The sequence below is a fragment of the Suricata suricatta genome, chromosome 2 (assembly GCF_006229205.1).
Source record: "Suricata suricatta isolate VVHF042 chromosome 2, meerkat_22Aug2017_6uvM2_HiC, whole genome shotgun sequence".
NCBI classification, from domain to species: domain Eukaryota; kingdom Metazoa; phylum Chordata; class Mammalia; order Carnivora; family Herpestidae; genus Suricata; species Suricata suricatta.
In genome coordinates this window covers 104,518,359-104,543,406 of record NC_043701.1, presented here as the reverse complement: position 1 = coordinate 104,543,406, position 25,048 = coordinate 104,518,359, and positions in this window count along the sequence as shown.

Sequence of the window (25,048 nt, the reverse complement as noted above, 5' to 3'; positions counted from 1 at the left end):
TACCTGTAACTGATCAAAGAAATTTCGGTCTAAGCCTAAGAAAATAGAAACATAAAATTAAGGATCAGAGGAAGCAAGTAAGAGGGGACGCTAAACGTAAGCGGAGACCATCTCGAATACTTTTCTGTGCAATTTAGCATTATTTGACATTTAAACTATGTGTGTGTCTTACACAAACTTGATTCAGAGGAGATATTGATTACGGAGGAAAGATGAGAAAATTCTTAGGTCATGAGACAGTAAAGAGGAGGCAGTCTTATAGGTTTGAAAGGTTCCCTAGTAGAATTCTAACAATACATTTCCAATTGATTGTGGAAGAAAAGGGGACGGTATCTAAAAGATAAACGCTTCGCGCAGAGAGCATAGCCCTGAGCCGACAGTTCTATAAAGACAGCGTGCGGACAGTGGAAACATGGCTGGTGCCAGGCAAGAGGGGAAGGAGCAGTCCAGACACATGAGAGTAACAGCAGGAAGCAGAAGGTCACTGAGAGAGAAGGTTCGTTAAGGAAGAAAATAATAGATCAGGCAAACCCAAGGGATCTTTAAAGCTTGTTTTGTTTTGTTTAATAACTTAGGCATTGTAAAGTCAATTCTTCAATGAGAGCTGCCATTCAGAAGGACATATGCGGGGGCGCCTGGGTGGCTCAGTCGGTTAAGCTTCCGCTTTGGCTCAGGTCATGATCTCAGGGTTTGTGAGTTGGAGCCCCACATCGGGCTCTGTGCTGACAGCTCAGAGCCTGGAGCCTGCTTCAGATTCTGTGTGTCTCTCTCTCTCTGTCCCTCCCTTGTGCATACTCTGTCTCTCTCTCTCTCTCAAAAATAAACATTAAAAAAAAAGGAAAACATACACAGAGAGATCACAGAAAACGTGAAATGGTGAGAACAACACAAAACAGGACTTGCCCCAGTGTTGGTAAGAACCAGGCAAAGGGGTCCTTCCACTGTGGAAAGGCTGAATCTCTGTGTCTGAAACTTTAATGTGCAGATCCCCCGAGGTTCTGTTAAAATGCAGATTTGTATGCAGAAAGTCTAAGATGGAGTTGGAGATTCTGAATTTCTAACACTTTCCCCGATGGTGCCACTCTCTCATGTCAAGGGTCTCAGCTGCTCCAAGTCCACCCTGTAAGCAATTACTTAAAAAAAAGATAAACAAGAGTGATGCGTTGACTGGGAAGGTCCAGAGTCTGGGAAACACACGTGCACCTGTCACACAAGGCCAGTTCTCTCTGGGTGCTGCTGGGAAGCTCAGCCTGGACGCCTCCCCTGCTCTCAATAACCTAGTCTTGTCGGAGGAGGAGACACCGGAGAGAAAGCTGAGAAGCTCCATCAACAGTCTTTACGAACTCCTTCCCATCAAGCAAGGAGAGGCCTGGGGAGGCCGCACAGACGAGAAAACTACCATTGGCCACAGAGTCGTCAACAGTGATGGCCGCGTGGCTCGGCAAGAACCAGTCACTTAGATTTTCTTTCCCCTTGATGGCATTGCTAGACAGGTAGGTCTGGAAAGGGCACCAGGAGTGTGACGATTTCTCATGACAGAGGTATGGACTGTGCAGAGAAATATGGATTATATGCTATTTATAATTAAGTGGAGAAGTCACTGGTTTAATACCATACCCAAGTGTATTGATTAATTGACTGATGTCAACTTCCAGGGAGATTTTAAAGGAGCTGTAGGCAGCTTTTTCCTGTTCAATGGCGTTAGTCTTGATCAGTGTGAAACGGGACATAAGAGGGTGTATAACAGGACTCCCCCGCCAAGTCACAGAAAGACCAACCCAAACAGAGTTCAACATAAAAGGAATGTATTGGCTCATTAATTTTTTGTTTTTTTATTATAGTGAGATGTGCGTAATATAAAATTTACTCTTAACCCTTTATAAGTGTATGCCTTCCATGGTATTTCATACATTCATAACATTGTGAAACTGTTTCAAAACTGAAACCCCATGCTTGTGGAACACTAACTCCCCATTCCTTCCTCTCCCCCAAGACCCTGGAAACCCCCACTTTCCGTTCTATCTTTATGATTTTGACTAAGGATCTCATATGAGTATTTGGTTTTTTGTGACTGGCTTATTTCCCTCAGCATAATGCCCCCAAGGTTCATCTATGGTTTCTTTTTTAAGTTTATTTATTTATTTTGAGAGAGAAGGGGGAGAGAGAGCACGCAAGCAGGGGAGGGGCAGAGAGAGAGAGAGAGAGAGAGAGAGAGAGAGAGAGAGAGAGAATCCCAAGCAGGCTCTGACCTGTCAGCACAGAGCCCAAAGCAGGGCTTGAAATCACAAAGCCATGAGATCATGATCTGAGCCAAAACCAAGAGTTGGACGCTTAACCGACTGAACCACCCAGGCGCCCCAAGGTTCATCTATGTTGTTCGCCTGTGTCAGGGTTTCCTTCCTTCTCAAGGCTGAACAAGATTCCGTTAGATGTATAGACCACACTTTGCTTCTCATTCACCCATCAGTGGACACTTGGATTGCTTCTGGTAGAATAGGCAGTCAGACCTGAACTGGAGAGAATGGTGGTGATAAATATGTGAGGACCCTGAGGGCGTAGCATGCTGATTTTGTGACTGTTAAGCATCTTGTCCTATGACTTCCAACACCCCTGGGCTAACAGACTAAGAGCCACAGAAATGGAACACGCCCTCCTCTTCAACCTCTACCCCAGGGGAATCTATAGTTTCATTACAACGTATTTACATTGTAGTTTCAACCTCCTTCTCCCTATCACCCAGGCTCTTATAGGCCCAAGCTCCCCATCTCCCAACCGGTAGGAGGTGTCCCTTTGAAGACTGGAAACAACCTCAGTGGGAGACCCCCCTAGTTATGACCCATAAGCTATTTGAACGTGAAAAGAAGAAACCCACCAGAAGAGTGTGCTGTCCTTAATGAACTGCTTTGTGCTCAGTACCTCCCTCCTGGTTGTCTTTCTTCCAGCACAGATCCTCACATAAATCTCTCCAGGGGAATCCAAGGATGGAGACCTCACCAGCACAACACAGTCTCTCCTTCTGGTAGCGCTTTGACTATTGTGATTCATGCTGCTATTCACACAGGTGCACAAATACCTCTTTGAGACCCCACTTTCAGTTCTTTTGTGTGTCTACTCAGAGGTGTAATTGCTAGATCACTTGGTGTTTCTATTTTTAATTTTTTTGAGTAAATACCACTCTGCGTGGCCACAGTACACCCAGTGACCTCACCCAGTGGATTCTAATAACGTGGTTCACTGTAGAAATCAGATTCTCTCCCTTCTCCAGGGTTTTCCGGCGTTTCTTATTGATTTTACTTACTGCTTTTGAGTTTTCTTTTATAGTTGTAGGCCATCTCTGTGCTGAGGACCAGACTGAAATGCAAACGTCGGGTCTTCTCAGAGATCTTTTACAAGCCTTTCCCTGGGCATGTACAATCACTTTCTATTTTTCCCCATGCATGTAGTTGTTTCGGAGTGTTCTTGTCTTTAATGTCTCGCTCCCAAAAGGAGAAATAGAGAAAAATGAAGGGGAGGGTAGGAACAGCACCAGCTCTTTAAATATCCTAGAAGTCACTTCAGTCAGATAGGGGCCCGGGGGATGGCTTGCAGCAGTGAGGACAGGTACAAAGCACTGGCTGCCTGCTTCTTTGTCTGCCCGTCTGTGATCAGAAACAATAATCAGCAAACTGATATTTGGAGTACCGGGTCCCCCTGGCTCCTACAGGCTCTGGACAAGTTGCTCTGGAAACACATGCCTGACTGCCTTCTGCAGGGTGGAAGTGGGGGATGGGTAACGCTACAGTGAAATTAACTGCAATTTACCAGTCACGGCTTCCCCTGGAAGTTACAATCTTTCAATAGACTGCAGATTTCCAAAATGGTTATACTTGGCAAATTCTGCCCCTGCAGTGATCTTGATGGAAGACAGGAGTCTGATGCTTTTTACTCCAACATCTTCCCAGATTCCGTCCTATTTGGCTTACTTCTTCTTCTTCTTCTTCACCTTCTCCCCCTCCTTCTTCTTATTTCCAACACGATAAGCGGACTTTTAAATCCCCATCACCTATTTCACCCATCCCTACACTCTTCCCCCATAATCATCAATTTGTTCACGATAGTTAAGAGTCTTTCTTGGTTTCTCTCTCTCTCTCTGCCCCCTTTGGTCATTTGTTTGTATCTTAAATTCCACAAAGCAGTGAAATTCTATGGTGTTTGTCTTCCTCTGACTGACTTATTTAGCTCAGCATTACACTCTCTAGCTCCATCCATGTTGTTACACATGGCAAGTTTTCAGTCTCTTTTAAGGCTGAATAATATTCCATGGTATACGTGTGAATGTGTGTATATAATGAAAGACACACACACACTTGATGAGGTTTGGAAGCATTGGGTTAGAGGGCAAACGGCTAAGAAAGAAGTCTTGGATGATTTTGCTGCAAAAAGGTGATTATATTATAGCACAGGCACTGAACACGTGTGCAGAAGTAGCTGCCCTGGAATTGTGAGGAATGACTGATGATATTCTTTTAAGTTTGTGGAGGGAGCGGGGATAGAGATAGGGTAAGTGTCTAAGGAGTTTTGAAGCAAGGCTTTTAAAGGACCTTGAGGGGCAAGCTGCTATTAAGATAAGGTCACTCTTAGTCTTTAATAAAACATAGACATCGAGGCTCAGAGACAGTCATGAGCTCCTTGTGGAAGGTCACGCTCTGCCTGTTTCAGGCGTCTGTCCGTGGGCTGCAAGCTGGAAGGACATTTCATTTAAGCGGCATTCCTCTTGCCTTTGTTTTCCTCCTCACTTCTTCGTCCATTCATCAGTCAGTGGACACATGGGCCGCTTCTATAGTTTGGCTATTTTCAAGAATCCTGCATAAACATAGGGGTGCATGTATCCCTTTGAATTAGTGTTTCTGTATTTGGGGGGTAAATAGCCAGTAGTGCAATTACTGGATGGTAGGGTAGGTCTATTTTTAAAGTATTTGAGAAACCTCCGTCCTGTTTCCCACAGCGGCTGCACCAGTTTGCATTCCCGCCAACAGTGCGTGAGGGTTCCTTTTTCTCCACATTCTCGCCAACTCTTGTTGTTTCTTGTGGTTTTTAGTTTAGCCACTCTGACAGGTGTGAGGTGACATTGGGCTCATTCACTTTAAAGTCCAGGGCTAGGGGAGGTTCTAGAGAGCTTGGGAGCTCTGACTGGCTCTCACACGGGCCCCAGCCCTCTGCAAATAAACAGAGAGCAGGGACTGAATGATATGCGTGTCGTAAAGGAAGAATGTGTAGGGACAGTCAGATCCACTTGGAAAGAAGTTTAGGAAAACTTTTTTCTATGAAAAAAATCATAAAAGGGTCTTGCCTGAATCTTGAAACATGGATATACAATCCTCAAGAAGCCAGAGGGTCTAGCAGAGTAAGAACTACAACGTGCTGAAGTCACAATGCCTGGGTTCAAACCCTGACTCCACTCTGGGTGTTGTGATGTTGGGCTAATTATACTTCACTGTTAATCTTTATTGTCTCATCCATAAAATGGGTATAATGGTTGGCGTGTTAGTAAACACTAAAATTTACAGAGGGCATTTATATATATCAGGTATTCTGTAGAGCACTTTAAACATGCATTTCATTTACCTATGAGATAGACATTCCTATTACTCCTATCTTCAGATGAAGATATTGAGATTCAGGTGGTAATTTTCTCCATCACAGAAAGAGAGGGTAGACCAAGGATTAAAATTCAAACAGGGGCGCCTGGGTGGCTCAGTTGGTTAAGCATCTGATTTCAGCTCAGGTCATGATTTCGGGGTTCAGGAGTTTGAGCCCCGCATTGGGCTCTGTGCTGACAGCTCAGAGCCTGGAGCCTGCTTCGGATTCAGTGTCTCCTTCCTTCACTGCCCCTCCCCCCTCTCAAAAATAAATAAACATTAAAAAATTAAAAAAAAATTCAGAGGTAGGTCTCATGCTTTTAATCATATGGCCCTTCAGGGTTTGTACAACACGTACCAGGATGTCTGACACGTAGTAAACACTCAGGCAATGTTATTTTTGCTACTGTTGCTGTTGGGCTTGCCATTATTATGCTTACATCTGATCTCCTTGAAACCTCCTCTGCTCCAGCCGGCTCAGCCTTCCCATCTTGCAAGTAGCCTGGCTGACAGCAGTGCCCTACCTGTTACTCCCTCATTCTCTATCACACAAGACTCTGAGACACGGATTTTCCTCTGTGCCGGACACATAAAATCCAATGCCACTTCTTCACACGGTTCTTTGACCCTCCTGTCAAGGTCAGACGACACCGAAGCATCAAGCTGCAAACCCAGCAGAAAACCTTTTTCCAAGAGATCTGTCTACATGAAAAATCACATAGGATTACTTTTCAGTGGTCAGAGGTCTCATAAATGCCGTGGTGTGGGGTGCTTGCTTTCGGGCAAGGAGGTAATGCTCACAAAATGGGTATCTTGTTCTCAGGCTCAGGGCATTGCTTTACCCTAAGCGTGTTCTTCTGGCTCGGGACCAGGTGCCCATCGGCTCACTCTCGTGTCCCTCCTTTTCTTCCCACTTCCATGAGGGTATGTGTGCGTGTTCCCCTCTGGGATTTGTCATTTATGGCTCTAAGGTGGCTGATGGTTTCTCTGTCTGGAGGTTTGAAATAGACAAACCATCCACACCTTAAATGTTTACCCTCTGGGGAGAAACTGTCTGCCGCATAACCTTACGTAAGTCCTGTGGTCCCAAATCCCAGAAAGGGAGGGAAGATGCAGGCTTGAAGTGGACTTGCTTCATGCTCTGGGGAAGAAGAGGTCACAATTGTTTTTGTAAGATTTGGATTCTCACCTTAACGGGGGGTCCCAAATCCCTGGATGACCCTAAAAACCATCTGGGGGTGATGGTATTCAACTTGATCGGCTCACTGAGTTTCTCTGGCGAGATTTGGGTAATCTCCTATGCCCAGGATAATCACATGCCTCTCTGGAGTTTGAGTTCAGGCATCAGGATTTTTTAAATCCCCCAACGCTTTCAGTGCAAGCAAGAATGAACCTCTCTGACCCCAAGGCCATGCTTCTTAAACTTAAGTGTGCCTGTAATTCACCAGGGGGTGTTGTGAACATGCAGGTTTGGATTCAGTAGGTCGAAGATGGGGCTTTTCCAACAAATTTCAGGTGATGTTGATGCTGCTGGTCAGTGGTCTGTGCTATGCATAGCAGAGCCGTAGAGAATGTAGTTCTGCCCGCAGAAATGGAGACCAAAGGCCTTCAGGGCACAAAGAACAAACATACACTCCAAGACAACTGGTATTGATCAGTTATTCATTCCATCAATGCTTGTTAGAATCTCCTTTGGAGATTAAAAAAAATCAGATTTCATCCTCGAGATTCCAATGTATAGATCTGGGCTGAGACTTTGTACCTACATTAAAAAAAATATTCCTTGGGGAGGGGGGCGCCTGGGTGGCTCAGTCAGTTGAGCGTCCGACTCTTGATTTTGGCTCAAGTCATCATCTCAGTGTCATGGGATCGAGTACTGCTTTGGGCTTTTTGCTGAGAGTGGATCCTGCTTAGGGTTCTCATCCTCTCTCTCTCTCTCTCTCTCTCTCTCTCTCTCTGTCTCTCTAAAATATGCCTTGGCTGATTATAGTACACACTTATAGTTGAGAACCACTGGTAAAAATAACCATTACTAATATTCTTTCAGAACATTATGGGGTGAAGGCTCAAGCTATAGATTTTTGCAAACAAAGTTTTAGGGTCTTGGTTTAGGATACTGGGATTGTCTATCTGAACTCGACATTTATCCTTGGACGCACACAAAATAAGTTGAGTGTCGAAAGAGCTAGACATCTCAGCTCCGTGTTAAGGAACGAAGCTTAGGTTCCATCTAAAAAGCTGAGATGGTGATGGAATCCAAGCTTACCCCAGCAGACTAGTTGCATTTCTCTTTCTCTCTGTTTCTCTCTGTCTCTATCTCTGTCTCTGTCTCTCTCTCACACACACACACACACCTTAGACATAGCCTTAATTTCCTTTCAGACTACGGTATTTTTCATTTTAATGTTGATGGTGGGCCTATGAGACAATAACTTGACTTATGTCCAAAGAACCCAAAATGACAAATGGAAATGAAGATAGATAACACACCCAGCTAGGTTCAAATTCTCAAACAGCAGAAAAATGATGGGTTTCAACTGCAGCCACATGAGTGGCCGGAATGTGTCCACACCCTGACTTGCCTGTCGCCCCATTTCCAGTCCCTTCTCTCCCAGGGACTGAATCTGAATTCTCAGCGCATGAAATTCATGGAACTTATCTTTATTCATTTGGTAAGTTTTAAGACTTGCAAATGAAAAAAATAATCATTGCCCAGTGAAATTATAGTTCAATAAGAAGCCCTTATTCATTTTTAGAATTTTGAGATTTTGGAATTTGTGGGCTGTTTTTTTTCTTCGCTGACGGTAATCCTAAAATAGCTACTCATGTTCTAAACAGAGCAGGTATTCAGGGATGCTTATTACTGAAGATGATTGCAGTTCTGTTTCTGGGGCACAGTGGAAAGTGTTGGAAATTTCCTTGGCCCAAAGAAAGATGCACAGGACCTCAAGGGAACAAAGAAGAAATGTGTTTCTTTCCTGTATTTCCTAAGGAGCAGAGGGCCTGATCATTAATTCCGTTACCAAAGTCAAACAGCCAGAAATCCTAATATTCACTGAACAAATCCCTGATTCTTCTCGATTCACCCCAACGGCACAAAATCACTGGTGGTCATTGATGCTACCATTGAACACTGGTCTGCTGCAAGCCTCTGTTATACCTCTTGCCCCTCCCTCTTGAAGGTAGGCTCTTTTTTCTCTCTCTTTTAAGACCGTAAACATTCTTGAGCTTTGTGCGTGTATCAAGCACTTGGCTCGGTGCAGGGCATACAAAGAGAAATCAGGCATGGCTTTATGCCTTCCAAGGAGGAGCAGAAAGTACTTGAGACGTTACTCAAGTATTTAATATGTGCCAGGCACTGTGTTAGAGGCAGGGGTGGAGGGAGAGAGAATCAAACACTTCTCCCCACTGCTTGTGTAAGAACAATAGACACTCCTCCCCAAAGCAAGAAACATACCTGCAAAACCCAGCCTCCACTGGCTTGGGCTCACAGATTCCCTCTCAGGAATCAAAACGCCCAACAAGATTTTCCACCTCCTTTCTCTACATGCTGGCCTAGTTTGGAAGCCTCTGCAGGGCAGCCATATTCTCTAGAGTCTCATCTTCTACGCCCTGCTACCAGAAAGCATCCTTCTCTAGGGGACCCGGTTTGGGGCCTGGAGTAGGTCTCTAATGGGCCTCGCTTGACCTGAGCTGTGACCCAGGGGGCAGGGGCAGAGGGGCACGGCAGTTCCTGGACAGCCACACACATGCCTGGGCGAGGGGCTGGCTCCTGGCTGAAGAGGAGGGGACGTCGTGGACACAGACATCCATCACACTGGGGAACCAGAGGGCCACACTGCCGTATGGTGGGTGCAGTGGGATGGGTATTGCAGGCCACCAGGGGGTAATGAACACAGGAAAATAAGCCTAGGGTGGTGAGGTCTGAACAAATGAACCAAGGCAGTAGCTGTAGGAAGAAAAAATGGTGGCTAATCCCAAAGACTTAGGTGCAGTGTGTTGAAAACACTTGGTGGTTGGGTGCCTGGGTGGCTTAGTCAGCTGAGTGTCCAACTCCTGAATTTGGCTCAGGTCACCAACACAGGGTCATGGGATTAAGCCCCTGGTCAGTTCCTTGCTGATCCACACAGTTGCTGGGTAATTCCTTGTGGGGCCAGACCACTGGGTGGCTGGAAGGGACCCTACAACAGGAGCTGAAAGCAGGAGAGAATCACGGGGGATTGAGAAGAAGCGATATGTTGTTTGGGAAACGGAGTCACATTTCTGTAGAACATCCATGTGAAGATCAGGGGAGGTTTGGGCTGAAGATAAGGACCTGGAGTCATCAAAGCTGTCGTCTTCAGATATTAGCTGACTCCAGGGGGTGGGGACATCAGCAAGAGAGGGGAGGGCCCATTGAGGAGCAATTGCCTGTTAGCCTAGTGCTGGGAGATCCCAGATCTAATTTAAGTGTGAAACCCTATGAAACTGCTTCCTCATTATTACTTTTCAGAGAAAGCAGAACTTTGACATTTTAGTAGCTAATAAGCATTCCCAGAGTTCTCCTTGAATCCCTTTATTCAATAAAGTAGGTAATTCAATCGAAAAAAAATATGCACTTTTATGAAGCTCAGTGAAGTTATTTTTATTTGGGATGAAAAAAGAAATTTCCGCCTTAAGGCAGAATCTAGGCTGAAGGAGGTAAGTGGGGCGGGGTGATGACGTTACCCGAGGTCCCGCCAAGACCGTCCCCGAGCCACAGTGAGGGTCTGCGGGAAGCTAATCCAAGGAGGATTTTTTAAAAACCAGGCGGAGGTGTCGGCGTGTGGGAGGGACAGGGTATGTTGGCAGCACTTCTTTGTGCTCCCCAGAGACTGGCTCTGCTTAGAAATGAAAATAAACTGAGGGGCACCTGGGGGGCTCAGTTGGTAAGCGGTTAAGTGTAGACTTTGGCTCAGGTCATGATCTCGCAGTTGGTGATTTGGGGCCCCGTGTTGGGCTCTGTGCTGACAGCTCAGAGCCTGGCGCCTGCTTTGGATCCTGTGTCTCCCTCTCTCTCTGCCCATATCCCACTTGTGCTCTGTGTGTCTCTCTCTCAAAAAAAACCCATTAAAAATTCTTTTTAAAAAAAGAAATGGAAATAAGCTGAACTGGCTGATATTAACTGTTTCTGTGCAAACCATCTATTCCCAAGGGTCTCTCCATGTAATAAATGCTTCCCCGCCACCCCCCCCCTCCGCGAGAAACTGGGGAGCCTTGTAGATGACCTCAGGAAATACGCTGGGCTCCAGTATAAGGGGAATTACGGTTGGTGTTTCAGAGGTTATATCCCAAAGGGTAAACCTTGGTTCTCTCACACAAAAGCCCTTCTCAGAGGACCCGGGATTCACCAGAAAACAGCCTCAGGCTGTCATCATATCCACTACTCTGTCTGTGGTAGCCTTGAAGCCGCACATTGATTTGCTAACCAACACCGTGTTCCAGTCGAGAACACCCATCAGGCTGGGTGTAGCCAGTGGTTATTTGGTGCTCAATTTTCTCAGCATTCTCCTGGAGGTAAACTTCTTATTTTCCAGATGGACGGGCTGCGTGCTGTCACTGGAAGGAGACTGACGACTTGTCCAGGCGAGACTGGCGTGCTCAGCAACCCAAAGTGACAGGACGGTTGCACTCAGACGTGGGGCAGACGTTTTGCTCATAACTGAGCGCCGTGGCGTGCTTGCTCTGGGAAGGTCCCCTCCCCAGGGGACAGTGGAGAGCAGCAGCCTTGCCTCTCCCCTGGCTGGGTACTAAGGGCTTCTGGAAAGACCAAAGTGAAGCTCTGGTATCTGGGTCCTTTGAGGTGCCTTGGACTTTTCCTACATATGTGGTTGTAAAAATAGAAAATTGAGGGGGACTGTGTATGGCATCTGTTGGGGGCTTGAAGTCCACTTCAGGGAAAGGACAAAGGGCTTCTAAGGAACATTCTCACCCTCCCTTCACTCCTCAAATTTCAATATGCAGAAGGTCAAGGAAGCCACTTTGAGCTGGAAAACGGGCTCAGTGTCCAAGACAGAGAAAGCCAGGTGCCGCAGAGTGGGGGCCAAGGGCACAGTCAGAGAGAGCAATGGCCCACCTGAGGGCTGGTGGGCAGCGGCTGAGTACCCATGAACTCTGGCAGAGGCCAGAGAACCCACTGATTTTCAAGATGTGCCAGATCACTGGTGACCTGGGAAACCAAGAGGCACATGGGCCAGAGGACAGGACGGTGTTGGGCATGTTACACCTTGGAGACTGAGGGCCAGCCATGTCCTTTCTTCTCCTCGGCCACTGTTCTCTGCCATGGGGAGGGCTGGGTGTGGACAGGACACTGGCAGGCCACGCTATCCTCCAATCATTTAACAACTTGTGACCAAGAATGTGCCAAGAAATGTGCCAGGCTGTGGAATGTCTTGGTGGCCGTTCCTGTGAAAATTACATGTCAGCAAGGACATTTGCTTCCAAACCCAAAATAAATAACTACATTAAATAATCATGAGGGGTCCCCCAGGGCTCCGTCAGTTAAGCGTCCGACTTCAGCTCAGGTCATGATCTCATGGTTTGTGCCTTCGAGCCCTGCATCAGTCTCTATGCTGACAGCTTGGAGCCTGGAGCCTGCTTTGGATTCTGTGTCTCCCTCTCTCTCTGTCCCTCCCCTGCCCGTAGCAGGCAGTCTACACACATCGAGTCCCTAACTGCCAGCCCCTGGGAGAGCGTTCATCAAACTGTTGGTTTTCCAACGTTAGCCCCGCAGACATACATGAAACAGACAGAGAAGCTCCAACAGAAGGGCATTTTTATGGGACAAGATTAGATAAATATAAAGACATTCACTACCTTCCGCCACTGCTGGCTTTGGCCATGGTGTCCCCTGCCTGGTTGCTGGCGGGCCATGTCTTCCCACTTTGGGTCTCTGCGAAGTGTCTATGTCTTTGATCGTAGTATTGAAACAAGAGAGCACTGATTGTTTCCTTCAGATCCCCGACTGACTGGGAGGCTCTCACCATCAGTCTTTCTTCATTTTGTTTTATTGTGGTCAACAACATAAAAGTTTTCCTTAAAAACTTTTTTTTCTTTTAATGTTTATTTATTTTGAGAGAGAGGGAGACACAGAGCATGAGCAGGGAAGGGGCAGAGAAATAGGGAGATACAGAATATGAAGCAGGCTCCAGGCTCTGAGCTGTCAGCCCAGAGCCCGACACGGGACTCAAACTCACAAACCAAGAGATCATAACCTGAGCCGAGGTTGGCTGCCCAACCAATTGAGCCCCCCATACGCCTCTTTCATAAAAGTTTTCTAATTTAACCCTGTATGTATACCGTTCAGGGGCATCAAGCACATCGACACCGTTGGCCACCATCGCCACCATCCACCTCCAGGACTTCTTCCCAAACTGTAATTACGTGCCTGTTAACAAGGACCCCCCCTACGCTGGTCTCAGGCCCTGGAAACCCCCATTCTACTTTGCATCTCAGTGAATTCGGGTCCTCTTGGAACTGCCTGTAGGTGCAAGAGTATAGTATTCGCCCTTTTGTGACGGGCGTATTTCACTCAGTGTAATGTCCTCCAGGTTCATCCGTATTGCACCATGTGTCAGGATCTTCTCCAGTCATTTTTGCAAGGAGAGACTCCCTCCCCTCAGCATTAGCTCTCTGTTCCCTTGAGCAGTCAGGAAAGAGCACGCAGAAGGCACGTACATCTGTTTCCTGCACGCCTGTCCTTTTTTGCCAGTTGTGAAAGGGTTACCTTGGCAACTCATCACTTCTCTAATGTTTTTAAGGTTGTAAACAGATGACCAAATTACAAGAGCAAAAGATTATGAAAGCTGTAGAGAAGGGGACCTTGAATTACTTTTTTAAAAAATCACAAAGCGATCGTGACATGGTTTATACACTCACACTGAATCCAAGAAATCTATTCGAGGGGCGCCTGGGGGGCCCAGTCAGTTAAACGTTTGACTTCACCTCAGGTCATGATCTTGCAGTTTGTGAGTTCAAGCCTCAGGTCGGGCTCTGTGCTGACAGCTTAGGGCCTGGAATCTGCTTCAGATTCTGTGTCTCCCTCTCTCTCTGCCCCTCACCTGCTCATGCTCTGTCTCTCTCCCTCTCAAAAAAAAATTAAGAAAATTTAAAAAAATGAAATATGTTCAAGCACCCCGTTATGTCCCGGGCACTGTGCTAGGCCAGGGGCATAGTGGGGAGCAGAACAAGACATTGCATACACGGAGCCGGCAGCCAACGGGGGAAGGACATTGATTGACCCAATAATTACAGACGCAGCTGAAGCTTGGAGGGAAAAGACCATGTTTTCACAAAAGCATAGACCAAAGGGCCCTGACCTAGCCCGGGGCACCGAAAAGGTTTCCCTGGGGAAATTAACAGGTAAATGGAGACCTGAAATATGAGTGGGCTTTGTGCTGGCCTCTTGCAGAAGGGACGGGCAGCCCGAGACAGCTCAGCGAGTCCCCCCCCCTCCCCCCGCCCCCCGCCCCGACACAGAGAACTCATCCACTTGTTAGATCAGTGATTCCAAGTCCTCCGGGCACAAAGGCCACAGTCTCTTGTCCGCCGCAGCTGGAGGCCAAGGTTAGGACAACACTTGTCTGGAAAATATCTTCTTGAGGTTTGACATTCAGTCTGGGCTGTCTTTGGCTCCATTATGTTTCAGAGGAGGGGCTGTGGGCTGGTTTTGACCATGGCAATGACCGGGAGGCGCTGTGCTGGACAAGAGCCTGGATCAGGGTCGGTCAGCCCGGGATGCATGTGACTGGCCGGGAGGTCCTTGGGGATGTGGAGAAGAGGGTCCAGCTCTAGGGGAAGAAGGGAGCCCCGAAGTAAAGAACCTAGTCTGGAGGGCAGGGGGTGGGGGGAGGGGTAGACCTGAGTATAACTAGAAAACCAAAGAGGAAGCCACGCACCTGACAGACGGGCGATGCCTGGTGGGACACAGGTGCCCTGGCCTCACAATATTAGTCTCAGGAGTGAGACCAGGCTCGCTCACAGCAGTGCACACAGCCCTCGGCTGCTTGGTCAAGGCTGACGCAGGACCCGGGGGGCTCATCCTTGATATTTCAGGATTCAGAGGCCAGCTGAACTGCATGAAAGTGATGAAGGGAAGTGAGGGCGACATATTTCACGGCTGTCTGGGGGCTATTTGGAAGAAGACGGTCTGTGCCGGCGGTAAAACGACATTGTGGTTGGGGGTCTCTGAGACCACCCTCAAGATGAATGAAAAGACTACCTTTAGACAGAAAGTGTGCCAGTGATTCACCGGAAGGACTTAACAGAACTTGGAAAAACTGTGAGAGTCACCGTTATGGTTCATTGCGGTGAAAAGACGCAGAATAAAAGCAGCCAAGGGAAAAGGTGTGAGGGGACACCGTCCAGGAGAAGCCAGTCTCAAGCTTCCGGAAGCTTCCAGGTGTGGTCTGTCCCTGAGCTGTGTGGGCAGTAGCTACTTCTGACAGTGATGACCTGTGACAGCACATACAGATTACGGACCACGGGGGCTGGTCACTCGGCATGGAACACCCACATCGCTGATCTTAGTTTTCCGTCTCCAGGAGTCAAACTGATATGGCATGGCCCAAGGTCCTCACCACAGATCATGCTGTTACCTCGGACTATCTGGTGTGGCCAAAGCTCTAGGGATACAAGACTGGATTACCAGGCAGCTTAGAAGGGGCTTAGAGCTCGTCTCCAAGGAGCCCCTCAAGGGCTAGTTTCTTTAGAACATGCTAGGCTTAGGGGGGCCTGGGTGGGTCAGTTGAGTGTCTGACTTTGGCTCAAGTCATGATCTCATGGTTTGTGAGATCAAGCCCCACATCGGACTGTATGCTGACAGCTCAAAGCCCGGAGCCTGCTTCAGATTCTGTGTCTCCTTCTCTCTCTGCCTCTCCCCCACTCATACTCTGTCTCACTCTCTCAAAAAGAAAGAAAGAAATAAATAAATAAATAAATAAATGTAAAAAAACTAGAATGTTCCAAGTTTGAACCCCTCAGTCCTGCTCAGTTAACCATTTTCTGCACAAGCATGAAAAGCCAGTGTCAAGACACTGAAGCGAAACCTTCATCAGAAAAAGGAAGAAATATGCCCTGCACAATTACCATCACTTTCAAAATTTTGCTTTGTCTCACCCTTGAATCTTGGCCCTTTCATGCCTCCAAGATGCTAATCACAACGCCCATGTGCCTTCAGCCAGGTCCCCTCACCATCCATGCCCTCCCCTCGGCCTGGGATTGGGCCAGGCTGGAGTGGGACAGGGAGGCAGCAAATCAACGATGATCAGATATTTTAGGCCCCACTCTGAAGCCGCTTTGAAACTAGCCTGACTTTGCAGGGGTGCATACGGAGGTCCGTGGGTTTCTTCCAGGGATCATTCCAGCATTTGCTGCACACAGCACACAGATGGTGTGAGCGAGGTACTGTAGCCCCAACTCCATAATCGCTGTGAAGCTTGGATCCTCACTGTCTGCCCCCTCCCCCACCAAATAATGCTTATTTTAGGATAGAGACAGATTTCTTCATTAACTTCCAGGCCTCAGCATTTCACCAAACTGTTTCTGCTTACAACTTCTTAAAGGCAGCTACCCAAAGAGAAATTATTTTCCCTGTGAAGGTTTTGAATCTATCTGCGCAAAACAAAATGGGTTTTAGACAGAAGGAAAAGTGATGTGACAACCCCCCCCCCTCGGCTCCACCACTGAAAGGTAATTTTACCAGCAAGCCATGTGTCTCATCCTTACAGGAATCCCCATTACAGCAAGGGCTCTTTCGGTAACAAACATGCATGTGACTTTGCCATGGACTTTATCCTTTCTTTTAGGTCGAGCTTTCTAGACAGGCAATGCCATTGTTCACTCAAACAACTGCCATTACAGGAATTTCTGAACTAAGGCCTTTGGGATTTATCATATCATTTTACATTTTCCATCTAAAAGCAGGGCCACAGGTCAGCACTAAGTGGAGACTATATTCTGCAGGTGCACACGAGGCTGGTACGCTGGCCAGCATCACTATGCCCGGTTACTGCTCACGCCAGCTCATTGTTAAATACTTTGAATGTCAAATTAAACTCTATGTGGGAAGTGTGAGCATGGGAGGCCCTGAGTCATACCCTATTCGGTAGAGCATATTATAAATGGATAACAAGATTTTCTTAACCAGAAATTTGCAGAACAAAAGTCTTCATTCTGGCTGCCACCGGCAGATCCCAGAACAGTAACATGTCCAAGCTCTTTCACCAAGCTAATCTTAGTATTTATGACGGCCTACTTCTTCCAGTTTTGTTTGAGAAACATTCGCCACTCACAAAAATGTATATGCCCACAGCATTTATTGTGGGATCAGGGCGCGATTTCCTCCCGGGCACATTGCCAGTATCAGGGCTTTAGGGTATCAAGGGCAGAAGGCTGTGGGTCTCTCCCCACCTGTGAAGTGAATGCTTTCCTAGACCAGCATTTCTCAAACTCGTGCTCTGTAGGATGACAGGTTCCCAGAAGAGAAACTTCACACCTCAAAGCATGTGGGATGCAGAGCCTGACGTCGCTGTGGGCTCACATGTGCCCAAGCCCCAGAACTTGACTCTGCAGGTCCTCATCATATGCCTTTGCCTCAGACCCCAACACCAAGAGTGGTTTCGTGACTGTGACTACCCCTTGATGAAGAAGAGAGGTACAGGAGACCCCCAGCAGCCCTTACCACACTGCAGACATACACAGCCTTGGCCACTGAAGGCTAGGATGCTGTCCTCACCTGATGGAGCTACCCAAAGTCTACACTGCTCAATTTCTCTAGACAGGGGCCACCATGCTCCCCCCACCCCCCGAGCAGGACCACATGGACCTAACAGGCCGATACAAAATTTCCCACCCAATAGCAGAAGAACGCACATTCTTCTAAAGCACACATGAAACATTCTTTGGGATAGATCACATGGCTGATCTCAAAACAAGTCTTGACAAATTTAAGATCTAAATCATTCCGAGCAGGTTTTGGGGCCACAGCAGAATGAAACTGGATGTCCAATGGGAGAATTCACAATGATGCAGAAACTAAACACCACACTCTTGAACCATCCCGGGGTCAAAGAGGAAATCGAAAGGGAATTGAAACAGCATCTCGAGCCAATGGAAAATGAAAACACATGTACCAAACCCAGGGGATGCGACGAATGTGTTCTCACCACACACACAAAATAACATTCCACAATCTACATTTCTAATTCGAGGAGCGCAACTTCAGGCTTTAACCAAGGGATAAAGAATGCCCTACAAAGGGCAATCTGCTGTCTGGACCTGGCTGGATGTGGGATTGACAGATACACTTTCCCCCTTCTCTATCTTGTATCTCTTTCCCTCCTATCGGGGACATGACTCATCAACTCTTGCTAGAAGGATCTGGTATCAGTATGAATTTAAACCCACAAGCCCTTATTAGTTCTCAGTGTATCTTCACCCCAAGCAAGTCCTCTAATTGGAACAGAATGGTACTTACCCCTGGGAAAGAAATTTTCCGTGATCCAAATGCACAGCTTTCCCAGCCCTTACAGAAAATGACTAGGAGAAGACCAATAGTAAATAGGACGATACATTAAAATGCAGAGACAGGCTTCCCTTCTTCTGACTTGTTTATCTCCAGCCGGGTTCCCTAGCACTGGTGCTGGCCTGTGCCCGTGTGGATGAGGGGATAAGGTCAAGGTCCGGACACAATAGATTCCCTCATGACCTCTGACTGTCACTATGAATGCTCCCAAAGTTTCATGTTGAAATCTACACCAGGGATGGATGTACACACGTTACACCAGCGACACACAATTTCATGCATGAGCTCGTTCCTGCACCCACTTCTGGTTTTCTGATTTAACTTTTTTAATGTTTATCTATTTTTGAGAGAGAGAGAGAGACAGAGACAGAGCACAAGTGGGGGAGGGGCAGAGAGAGAGGGAGACACAGAATCCAAAGCAGGGTCCGGGCTCTGAGCTGTCGGCACAGAGCCTGACGTGGAGCTCAAACTCACAAACTGTGAGATCACTACCTTAGCTAAAGTCAGATGCTCAACCCTCTGAGCCACCCAGGTGCCTCGGTTTTCTGATTTTAAATATGACTGCAGCGGAACCCATACCTGTGGCTATCCTGTCCAGGGTACAGAGCAGAGGCTTTGACAAGAGTCGATGTGTTCGGAGAATCAGATGTCTGTTTCTGGTTAGCAGGGCAGTTCTGTGGAAATAGAAGACAAAAACGCTAATGTGTCCTGGAAAATGCTGTTGACGGCACAACGTCTGTCTATCGTGTTTCTCCTGTGGGCTTGAGGAGAGCGGGAGCTTTGTGGCCCCTGCTGCCCGCCAGGAAAGTCCTTGCCGGGGGCTTTCTGAAGAAGCAGGTGGAAGGGAGTCTGGCCCCACCTCTCCTCCTCTCCTGGGCGAGGTCACTTCTGGTTAGAAGCATGGCTTTCCAAGTTGTTAGCATCTCCAATCATGAAGGAGGAAAATGAGGGGACTGAACATGGGTGTCTTGACGTTAATAGGAAGGGAGGCTCAGTGATATGGGAGAGGAAGGGCCACCACGGAGTTGTTGACTCATTCCAAGCCAGGATTCCTGATCACTGGGCCCAGATGATTTGGGTGCGTGGGCAACAATTTCTTGCCAAAATCTTTGCCAAGAGGGACTCATGCGCTGTCATTCAGAACGCTCAGAAACACCACCCCGCATGAGCTCCTTGATGGGTGAGGGCATGCTTTGAAAGAGGCCAATGTGGAGGCTGGGTCCTGAAGGGCCAGGGCTCAGCCCGCATGTCCGCATCCCAAAGGTGCTCACCCCTGCTCAGACCAGCGCTTTCCCACAGCAGCTAACCAGGTGCTGTGTGCACATGCCCATGCCAGTCCGTGTGCACACATCCACGCCAGCCCCGGTGCACACGTCCATGCAAACCCATGTGCACACGTCCACACCAGCCTGAGTGCACACATCCGTGCCAGACCCTGTGCAATTCCACCTCGGTCCCCTTCTGTGGTTGGCTCTGTTCCCTCTGGCAGGGAGGCCACGTGGGCACTAGAGTCCTGGGATCTGTTCTGAAGTTTCCCCAGGGAGTACCACTCCTGTCCCCCCCACCCGCTGCCCACTGGCCTTTCAGGAGCGGAGCCTGGGAGGCTCTCCTCTCTCCCCATGCCCAGCACACCTCATCCTCATCTCGCTGCATTATTCATCCAAACTGGCGACGGCTATTTATAGTTCCTCTGAAGGGCAGCAGCCACTCAACTCCTGGGAAAGTGGAGCATGGAGACATTAAAGAGTATTTTCAGAAGAAAGAAAAACGTTCTCTCACGGACTCATGAGATGGCTGTCCCCATGCATCCTCCAAAAATAGGCCTCGCCTGATGCCAGCCCTCTCTCTCTCTCTGTCTCTGCATATCTCATCTGCCAGCACCAGGCAGAAAGCGCGAAATCCACGAGCCACTTTGCTGCTCTTCCAAAACGGTCAGTTCCAATGTTCCAGCTCACTTCCCAGCCCAGAAAAATCCATGTTCTTCCCTGAGTGGATACCCATCTGATTGAAATGGACGGAGCCAAGAGAAATAACAAAATGACAAATGTCCCTTCCACGGCTAGGAGCCAATCATCCCGGAGGCTCGGTACCTGTGCTCTCCGTGGGAGCCCCAATGTGGGAGCCCCAATCCATTTGTTCATTTATCTTTTGAAATGGGTATCACTCTTCTAGCCATCTTTCTTACATGTGTTTTTAAATCCTTCTCTGGAAGCGTTACAAAATGGCTATCCTATCCATCCCCTGAAATAACACTGTGCTCAACATAGCAAGTAGTGAAACCCATTTGAAATATCACCTCTGTAATGTTTTCAGTCTTCTGGGAAGAGGCCCAGATGCTGTGATTTGCCTAAAGTCTCACATATTTGTATGATGCTGAGTCAGAAGACCGTGAGTTCAGACGGGCAGGAGGCAGGGAGCACAGGCAGGTTGGGGCCAGAGCGAACTGGACCATGGAACCAGAGCTGAGGGTAGCGATGGGGGAGGGGTGCAGCTGTGGCTCTACCCGGAGATTGTGGGGCAATATGTTCTGGAAGCCCGGGGCTCCTTACTGCCCGCACACGCATCGCATTGTTACGGGACACAGGAATGATGTAGGCACTGACCCGACACACGGGAAGCATGTGTCATGGTATTCCTGATGCGGAAGTACGGCATTGATTCCAGATGCGGAAGTAAGGCGTTGAGGAGCTGAGACTATCTAAGGCCACACACAGCCTGGGCATCAGAGCCAGGATCTCAGATTCGAAGCCTGGCCTTTATTTTTCACTATTGATTAGTTGATTGAGGTACCAAGCAGCTCCTATAAGAGGGGGAAACAGGACAGGTGATAGAAAGTCCTAGGTATCAGTGAGCCATAAGGAATGGAAATAAGAAGGAAAATCCCAAAAAGGAGCAAAAACCAAGAAAGTTCTTAGCAATTCGGGGAATGTTTTGTGTCAGTTGAGGATGCTCTCATATCTTTCCTAATGTGGAGGAAGATGGTCCCCAGTCTGACTGGTCTGATGCCTGCAGGGAGGTGGAAGGGAGGGCTCCTAACCGCACAGAGAAGAAAGGGGTCCCTCATTCTGCCCGGCAGATCCAGACACAGGGACCCGGACAAAAGTGAAGCATCAGGAAGGCCTGGCCCTCAAAGTGCTAATAAGCCAGGGAAGACAAAACCTGAAAATGAAAGAGAATAACGCAAGATCGAAACATACACTGAGGAATATGATACATACCTCAGGGCCCCAAGCAGCAGGAGAGGAGGATGGATCATTTTATTTGGCTTCACAAAGGCATCAAGGCTTAAGCTAGATGTTTGTATTAGCTAGCACCTCTTGGTTACAACTATTGGAGCCTCAATGCAAACCAGCTTGAATGCTAAAGGGGTATTTTTTAGAAGGACAGAGTGGTATCTCACAGACTTGTTATATAAATGAACCAAAGAGGGGCACCTGGGTGGGCCAGTTGGCTCAGGTCATGATCTCCCCATGGGTGGGTTCAAGCCCCTTGTTGGGCTCTATACTGACAGCTCCAAAACTGGAGTCTGCTTCAGAAGCTGTGTCTCCCTCTTTCTTTGCCCCTCTCCCCTCAAAAATAAGTAAACATTAAAAAAATTTAAATGAACCACAAATGGTGTCTTATATATTAGCCAATAGGTTCTTTGTTCACTGCAAGTTGAGATTCATTAGCTCAAAGTCCATTGGCACCAAACTCAAAGTTTTACACAGACAATTATTTATAAAATAGTCCTTCAACCCCTCTATAAGACTTAAAAGAGACTGAACAACTAAATCCAAGGAAAGAAGGAACTCCTCTGGGATACCCCAAGGAGTGACTTTAATTAAGACTCTATTTTTAAAATGTTGGCTTGTGTCTGTGTTGCCTTCATTCTTATTTATCAAAGACTGGCTTTCCCTATAAGCAGGAGACCACAACCCCCCGCCCTTGGCCAATGGGGGTCGGGACACTATGACTTTGGTCCTGCCGGGGCCACGTGATCGGAGTTGGGGGAGAAACTCCTTCCAAGAAGTCAGTCACTTGCACTAGGTTAGCTAATAAGTTAACGGATGCTGAAATGGTAAGGCGTGTGCAGGTCTGTTGGAGAGTGCTTTTGGGACACACGTGTAAGGAAGAAAGGAAGGTAAGATTGGCCCATGGGAGTGCAATATGGTTGTACCTGAGGCCTCAGCTGATGCTGCAGAAAACTCTGGAGCTGAGAGTTATCCCCAGCTGAGACAAGAGTGCTGAGCCCCTTGTCCTCACTTCCACCGGTCATTATTCTGGGCCATTTCCCTAGGAGAGGGGGTAACCTTGAGTGAGGCAGATCTCAGAAGTCAAGGGTAATGTCCAATGGAAGACATGGCTGTGAGCCATGAGCAGCTGATACTCCTAGACACCAGGAATGGGTACACTGTCCCTAAAAAGGGTATTGGGGCAGTGCACCAGAGCACTCAGTACTGTTCACCCCTTGTGAACTACTCAGATCTCCCTGCTTCTTGTAACGAGTTTGTCTCATATGGGAACACCTGCTCTAGAACTTTGCTTGGTCTCATTTTAGGGGAAATTTACATGAGAAGATTGTAGGTTGCCCTTGAGGTTGTAACTGACAGTCATGAGCCCCATTCCCCAACCCATTCTAGATTCGACCCAACTTTGGCTGGGGCTTGTTGGGATGACCCAGACCCTTATTCCAGAGGGTTGTGAGATCCTGGTTACCAGGCCCTTCTCAGGCCATCACTGCTGACATTCATTTACTATTAGAACTAGAGACAGAAGTACCAGGAGGGTCCCTGTAGAGCACATAGATGCTGACTGTGTCTTTCCCTGTTCTCTTGTGCAACATGAGTCCTGCCTCTTCCTGATGACCACATCAATAACCCCTGCAGGGATAGTGGCTCTTTTCCTTGCCCTCACAGCCAGGAGTAATGGATAGGGGAGGCCCGAACTCCCAAGGGGTCATTGAGAATATTGGTAAGTGTGGCCACTCCTATTCAGCCTTGTGGGACACATCACCATTAATGGTGATTGATCTAGGCTGTATATGCTCCCGGGAGAATGACACCCAATTTCACAGAGTATCATCTAGAAGCGGCATCGTTGAAAGGCATTTTCTCTCAGGCCATCAGCTTCTGGGTGGTGCAGTACATAACAGGACACGTGGGTTATTTCTGATCACAACCTTACTTCCTTTTCTATAAAGTAAGCCCATTGGCCTGCAATAGTGTTGACAGGATTCTTTGTAGGTGGACGAAATAAATACTTTGTAAGTCCTCAGTTAATGGTCAGGGCCCCATGGACAAGACAGGCCAACCCATATTGATGATGTGTGTGGTCCCAGTCAAAGCCAACTGTACCAAGTGGACAGTGGTCTCAAGTGATGCAGCTATGTCAGGGCTCAGTGCCAGTCTGTGCCAGGCGGCAGCAGCAGCTAGATGAGAAATGGTGAGGGGAAGCTCTCGCTCTTGGGCCCATGTATGACCTCCATCTCTGCCATGGAACTACTCTGTTCATTTGTCCCTTATTCCAGCTCTGAAGTGGTTAACATAAACTTGCAGAGTCACTCAGTCTAGCTTATTGCTCAAACCCTCTTCCACAATGGACACTCTTTGGTGGGCGTTAAGATGTGGTTGTGGTTCCATCTAGATCTCCTTGTCCCTGACCTTCCAATCCTTCTCCTTCCAGTCCGTGGGCCACTCATGGTTGCCCACAGGTCTTGTATATTCTTGCTTTGGGCCTCTTCTTTGTCCATAATTGGGTGACCAGCTTTACTGCCTGGATCACTACCTGTTAGAGAATTTTCCTTCCCTGCTATTTCAGGGATTTTCCCAAAGAGTGCAGCTGCCATCTTGTTTTTGACACACTCTGACATAACCTGAGCCATCCATGAACCAAACTCAGCCCTTTTCTCTCTCCTGGTTATAAGGAACCTCCTATACAGCCACTACTGTGAGGCAGAGGAGAGCCAGTGCAAAAGTGATGGACCCCAGGGATTACGTTCACACATTCACGCAACGTACTTGTACCTTCTGACTCTATTTGTGCTTATCTAGATGTATAATTTCCACCTTAAAATTGTTTTAATGTTTATTTATTTTTGAGAGAAAGAGAATGACAGAGCATGAGTGGCAGAGGGGCAGAGAGAGAGACACACACACACAGAATCCCAAGAAGGATCTAAGCTCTGAGCTGTCAGCACAGAACCCAATGCAGGGCTTGAACTCATGAACATGAGGTCATGACTTGATCCAAAATCAAGAGTCAGATGCTTAACCAACCGAGCCACCCAAACGCCACTATAATTTCCACCTTTTGATGGATTCCTGCTGTTCCACCTGACTTTACGACTTGGTGAGTCTACAGAATCCATTTCAGGATGGGCAATTCTAGCCGTGTGGTCACTTGATCTCCATGACCAGATATTCCATCTGCCAAGACTCAATAGGTGACTAAATTGTGTTGTTGTTGTATTTTTATTTTCAAATGGTGTAGCCTTCTCCACTACGTGTAGCATGGTCTTGTTCCAAAATCTTAGAGGTCTTCCTTGTGATTCTCCTAATAAGAACTAGCAAGCATAAACTCTACAAAGCAGCCATTGCCATAACTTTAGTATCTGGGTCTTTTGAATCACATGGTCCAAGAAGCAGAGTTACATTCATGTTGTCCGGACCTGCTGCAAAGCCCTTTTCTGCCCTGGGTCCTATTGAGATCCCGTGGCCTTCCATGTCTCCCAGCAAATGGGTCAGAGTGTGGAATTTTCTCAAGTGTGGAATATGCTACCAAAAGAACCCCAAAGGGCCTACCAAGCATTGTACAACTTTAAAAGTAGGAGGTATGAAATGCAATAAATCCTCCTTTACTTTGGAGGGTACCCATAAGTGGGAGGGAACTGAATTTCCCTGTAATTCTT